At 41.1% G+C, this 5,953-nt stretch overlaps 1 long non-coding RNA gene across 1 annotated transcript in view; it reads left to right on the top strand.

Annotated features, from left to right (window-relative positions):
* LOC135972221 (uncharacterized) overlaps positions 1-5,953 on the top strand; it is a 38,701-nt gene that overhangs the window by 16,305 nt on the left and 16,443 nt on the right. The gene's annotated exons all lie outside the window — the stretch shown is intronic.

The following is a 5,953-nucleotide window of genomic DNA, read 5'->3' as shown; positions in this document are numbered from 1 at the left end:
GTGGGGCATGAGGGGAAAAAAATGTATAAAACTCCTGTCCCAAGGAGCTTGCAATCTAAAAGATAGACACCGATAAGGCAACATGTACTGGGGAGACCCGGAAAAAGTTGTTAAGCTAGTGTATTTCGCTCCCAACCCCCTCAGCTCCTGCGCGCGCGCACACACACACACTCACTCACTCTTCCGCTAGGTAACATTGGGGAGGAAAAGATATTTGACTGACCTGAGTGTTTATGGGCTTTTTGGCTAGAGAGATTCTTCATAAGGGATTTGGATGATAACAGGTGGGGTTCTGGTGTGTTGGAAATGACATGTCAGACTATGCTTGGAAGGCAGCATAAAAAGACAGCAGAAGAAAAAAGGAAATGAAAAGGGTGACAGTGCTGGCAAACTGACTTGAGGGGCAAAGGAGGACACAATAAGAAATGAGATTACCTTCAAGGCCCTACCATTTTGAAAGAAGAGATGGTTGGCAAAGGAAACGAGTGAAGGAAAAGTGGTGTCATCTGGTAGCTGGGTGAGGAAGATAGTTTTTAGCACCTGAGCTTTGGCTGGATTATAGGGAAGTGAGAAGGGGAATATTGGGAAGGCCAAAGAGGAGGAGGCTGCAGTAACCAAACTGGTAGATCACCATGGACAGATATCTTAGCAGTTGGGGAAAGGGTTGGATTTTCAAAATGTTGTGGAGAAAGACTCAAAACAGAACTTGTTAAGCCTTCATACATGGGGAGGAGGAGATGGAAGATTGAAAGATGATGACCAGGGCCACTCAGCTAACATCCACTAGGATGTGTTAAATGGGCAGACCAACCAAAGAGTGAACTGGGTGGGGAGGTAGGTGAGGGGCAGAGTCATATGGCATGGAGGAGTGGGATTAAAGACAGGCTGCTCTGGTTAGGAGACACGTTTTAGATGAGAGTCAAAAGGGCCAGGGTGGCACGTTTGAAACTGTGATTGGGTGCATGTGAGGTGTTTGAAACTGCGGCTGGGGGGAAGGGTCTTTATCTAACAGTGCAAAATATGTAATTTTTCACTCTAGACAACTTTTTATTTCAGATTAAGGAAATAAAAAACATTAAACCTTCATGAGAGAGCACAGTGATTTCCTTTGTAACTTTCTGCATGTGACATGAAACACAAAATGGCAGATGCCTCAAAGGTTGCTCTGCAGCAGGCATGGAGACTCCTTACATTTAAAGGAGCAGTACACCGGAACAAGAAAGGAGATTGGCCTTCTGTGCTATAAAAACAAAAAGACTAACATTTATTTGGGCATAAGCTTTCGTGGGTAAAAAACCTCACTTACACAGCACAGAAGAAGATCAGGTCCCTTGCTTAGACTATACCAGTCTTTATCAATTCTTTGCTACAGACTAAATTTTAAACTTTTAGGGCCATACAAGGTACTTCTTTCCGTGCACAACTGCTATGTTGATGCTGATGGGAGTTATTCACATAGGTTGAGGGCACAATATGGCCATTAGTTTGGGAAGCTATTGCGAATTACACTGGTTGACTAACTGAAGAACAGATAACCTTTGTCCCCTTCATATGCCTTCAAGAAAAGGGAAATAAGTGTTCATGATTCTCAAACTAGACAACAAAAGCATCCAGTGTAACCTTTGAATGCTGTTTCCCATCCACAGTCAGATTCTAATTAAAAAGACAAACAGTCATTCACCAAGAATGTCTGCATTTATTTCAGGCTTAATCATGGTAATCTAGGAAAAAAGAGGGACCATAGTGCAAAGGCTGGTCTGTGGCTTATTATTTAGTTGTTAGCAAGTAATGTTGTTCAATTGATTAATTCAGGCTTTAGCATTAAGAATAACCAATGGAAGATTTACTTTCTATAGCAGATTTTGCTTTTTGTTAAAGAGAATCAACTTCAGAGTTTGAAGGAGACATGTAATGGCTGACTGTGAGACAAGAAATTATTTTACAGGAAGAAATGCTAGTTGCCATGGTTTCAAGAGACAAACTCCAAGGTTATTCTCTGAAAATCTTTTTACTACTGATCTCAGCAGAGAGAGGGACCCCCTCCCCCTGCCCCAGATGATCTTTCAGTCCTCATCAGTGCAAGCAGCTGAGATTCAGTCACTGCTTCTCTGATAAGGGTATAATGTGAAAAGCCTGAAATGCTTTCAGAAAGCAACCAACCACACCAGCCATAGATTTACAGTCTACAGTTCTGCCAAGTAGATTATGGCTTTTGCGATCTTTCTGCCTGTAATCTGTTGCTTTCCCTAGTGATGGTTGTTGTGAGCTGAGACCAAGAAATTTTCATCTGAAGGCAGAGGGCCTAATCCAAAGCCAATCAAAGTGTGGAGGTATCACTTTGTCTTTGATTTCAGTGGGCTTTGGATTGGGCCTAGAGTTGCTTCTTCTCTCATCTTCTATTTCCCTGGGCACCACGCAAACAGAAAGGAAGTCACAATCTCTACTCCAAGGAACTCGGTCTAAGGCAGGCATAGAGGAAAAAGGGTATGAGTGAGGATAGAGTATTTGTTAACATAAGTGAAAATATAACTTTTTTCTTCCATTTTAAAAAAGATTTTTTTTCCCCTTGAGATGAGAAGACAAACTCTTCAGCAGAAAAAAAAAATTATTTGGACTCTGTTTATTCCATGATACTTTATCTGCTGTTACTGCTTCTTCTAAACAGTATCACTATGTAGCTCTGTGTGTGTGGGGGGGAATATTTTAAAGGCATGACGTTGAAATTTCTGAGGTTAAGTGATCATTAAAGCTGCTTCTGCCAGCAGGTATGCACAGGCAAACCTCTATGTCCATGCAGAGCCTCACTGAAATCATAGTAACCTCTACACTACTGTTGGAAAAGTGTCAGGAGAAACACTATATTTCCCCACCTCCTTGTATTTGTTGTCATGAAAAGACTTGTTCCTCACCTTCTAAGGATTTGCCAATGTAAAATAGGAACACTATTGCAAATAGTATTATTTTATTTAGCACCAGTAAATTTTGTTCTAGTATCAACATAAGGTGGGAAGGCACCTGCTTCTAATGGCTTGTGCCTGGATTTAGGCAAATGTATGTAAGATTATGTAAACTTGCATCCTACAATTTACAAAATATGCTTCATATTAGAAGAAATTCACTCCCTTAGGATATGGCCAACGCCTTAATTCCCTCATTAGTTCAGGAGACATTTGTTACACTGAGGCTCTGAGGACTGTAATATACCTTAAAACAAGCAGTGTATATTGCAGTGCAATCACCATCTCAAAGTGGCTGTCCTTGCTGAAAGGTTTCAGAGTAGCAGCCGTGTTAGTCTGTATCCGCAAAAAGAAGAACAGGAGGACTTGTGGCACCTTAGAGACTAACAAATTTATTAGAGCATAAGCTTTCGTGGACTATAGCCCACTTCTTCGGATGCATATAGAATGGAACATATATTGAGGAGATATATATACACACATACAGAGAGCATAAACAGGTGGGAGTTGTCTTACCACCTCTGAGAGGCCAATTAATTAAGAGAAAAAAACTTTTGAAGTGATAATCAAGCTAGCCCAGCACAATATATATCTCCTCAATATATGTTCCATTCTATATGCATCCGAAGAAGTGGGCTATAGTCCACGAAAGCTTATGCTCTAATAAATTTGTTAGTCTCTAAGGTGCCACAAGTCCTCCTGTTCTTCTTTTTGTCCTTGCTGAGAAGATTGTTCCCAGATAGGCTGCCTCTCAGCCAATGATAGTACTGGTATCTCTGTGTTCACAATGTTCAGCTCAGTCACCAATGGCATGACTCTGAGGCTCTTGCTAATTTTAGTTCCGATCAATACCCAAGGGGGGAAATGTATCAAAGATAGATGTTTCCCAGGTCACTTCCACTCTCTTAAGCACGGCCAGTAACACTTTGCAGTGAGTTACTGGGTCAAATACAGTATGCACTACTACAACTTTCAGCCTGTCAAGCCATCAACTCATCAGTTTAATTAACATCTGTACAGAAGGAAATGGCTTAATTACTACAGCATAAGAGATTGTATAGGTTATTCACATAATAAAACTTTTAAAAAAAATTCTTGATCTAGATAGCCAAGGAGATTATTAATGGGATAAGGAGCCACTACTAGCTCAGACTGATAGCTAAGATTTATTGTGCAGAAATAAAAGCAGAGCTGAAGAGTTAAGTCTCTGAAGTCTTTTTCAGAAGTGCAAAGTTCCACAACTTGTGCTAACTAGAGATGTTCATTGTCTAATGTTAGACTGTTGCAGAAGGCAGCATCTGCCAATAGCTCTTGTGCGGGGGTATTCTTTGCTCTGCCTGTGCCTTATGTGTCCTTGGGGAAAGTCACATTACTCTCTCTGTGCCTTGGTTCCCCAACTATAAAATAGGAAAATTCCCACCTTGGAGCTTTATGGATGGAACATGCGAATGCTTATTTCTCAGTGGCTGCGTAGTTGAAGTTAGAGAACATTTCCGTTCGGAGTCCAGTTCAGACCCCTTTTTAATTTTCCCACAAAAGTACCTTTTGTCCTTAAATATCTCCCCTTTAGGTTCAGGCCAAAGGCCTTTTTGCCAAAAATATGAAGTTAATTGGACTAGCCAGGAGATTTTGTTTTGTTTTTATTCTGAGGATTTTCCCCAAATTTACTTTCATTGGGGAAAAATCTTTGTCTACATACTGTAGCTTAATATATGTGTAACATAATATCTGTAGAGCAATGTCCATTTGGAGGGGGAAATGGAGTAGAATAGTCAACATGGGGCCAGGTTTTCAAAAGAGCATGTTGGTGGCTGCGGGTTTTGTTGTTGTTTTTCTCTCTCTTCTTCTCTCTCTTCCCCTCCCCTTCCTCCCCCCCACCCCATTGTGGAAGCCAAGTGCTTGAAACTCTGGCCTTCTGTCTAAAAACACACAACTTCATGTAAAAGCCCAGTTAATTTTGGTAAGTGATGACTGTACTTCATTTACAAATCCCAAGCACCTAGAAACAAAGAAGAAGAAGCTCACCCTGCTCACATATTAAACACATTATTGTGATCAACGTATAAAGAAATGCCTATTTCATCACAAACCTTGGTTTCCAAACTTTATAGCTACTCAACATCAGTTTTCCCTAATGATGGGCCTCCATCAAGTCCTCAATGGGGATTGTAATATTACCTGCTAGGCAGGTGGAGTTGACAATTTCCACTGCTCTCCTGATGAAAACAGCATTTGAGGCTTTGTAGAAGTTACAAATTCTGCCAGCAACTGTTGTGAACACCATGTGGGGGAAATACAGGGCTCACCAAAGCTACAAACGTCACCTGCTATACTGATGGTGCTTATCAAGTCTCCTATGCTCCCCCAAATTATATACCCCTTTATTTAAATTCCCCTCTAATCTGATGGTGTAGATATTTTGGTCCAAAGCATCCACTAGGGGGGAATGGCAGAATGCATTTCGTATAATCCAACATCACATCAATTTAAATGTAATGTTGGGGAGTGGAGGACGTTCATTTTCCTATGAAATATTTTTAAATACAACTTACTATGCCTTGCTTTTGTTCTTCTGCCTTTCTCTTCCTTCCCGTCACTTTTTCTTCCATTCTAACCTCCAGGGTCTGTTTGCTCACTGTTTTCATCTGCCACAACCTCGCCTGCATTTCTCTCTCTCTTTTTTATAATTTTTTTAATCTTTCCCTTCTGCTCAGTCCCTCTCCTGGCATCTGCTCATTGCAACAATTTCTCCTAACTTCTCCACTTTATTCTGACTACTTCTTTTTCTACTCCATATCTATTTCACTGTCTGAGATCTACCCAACAGCCACTCTCTCATTCATGCCCTCATAGTCACCCACACATGTCACTCCTCTGCCAGCCATGGAATGAAGAGAGGATTTGGTAGCTGCTAAGGCAGGGCACTGGAAGGAGCTGCTTTCCCATAAGAGGTTCCAGGCGTCGTCGTCTTTTTTTTAGGAAGAGAGTCATCAGAG

This window comes from Chrysemys picta, chromosome 6, assembly GCF_011386835.1.
Source record: "Chrysemys picta bellii isolate R12L10 chromosome 6, ASM1138683v2, whole genome shotgun sequence".
Taxonomy (NCBI): domain Eukaryota; kingdom Metazoa; phylum Chordata; order Testudines; family Emydidae; genus Chrysemys; species Chrysemys picta.
The sequence above is the reverse complement of the archived record's forward strand: the minus strand, read 5'-3'. Positions and strand labels throughout refer to the sequence as shown.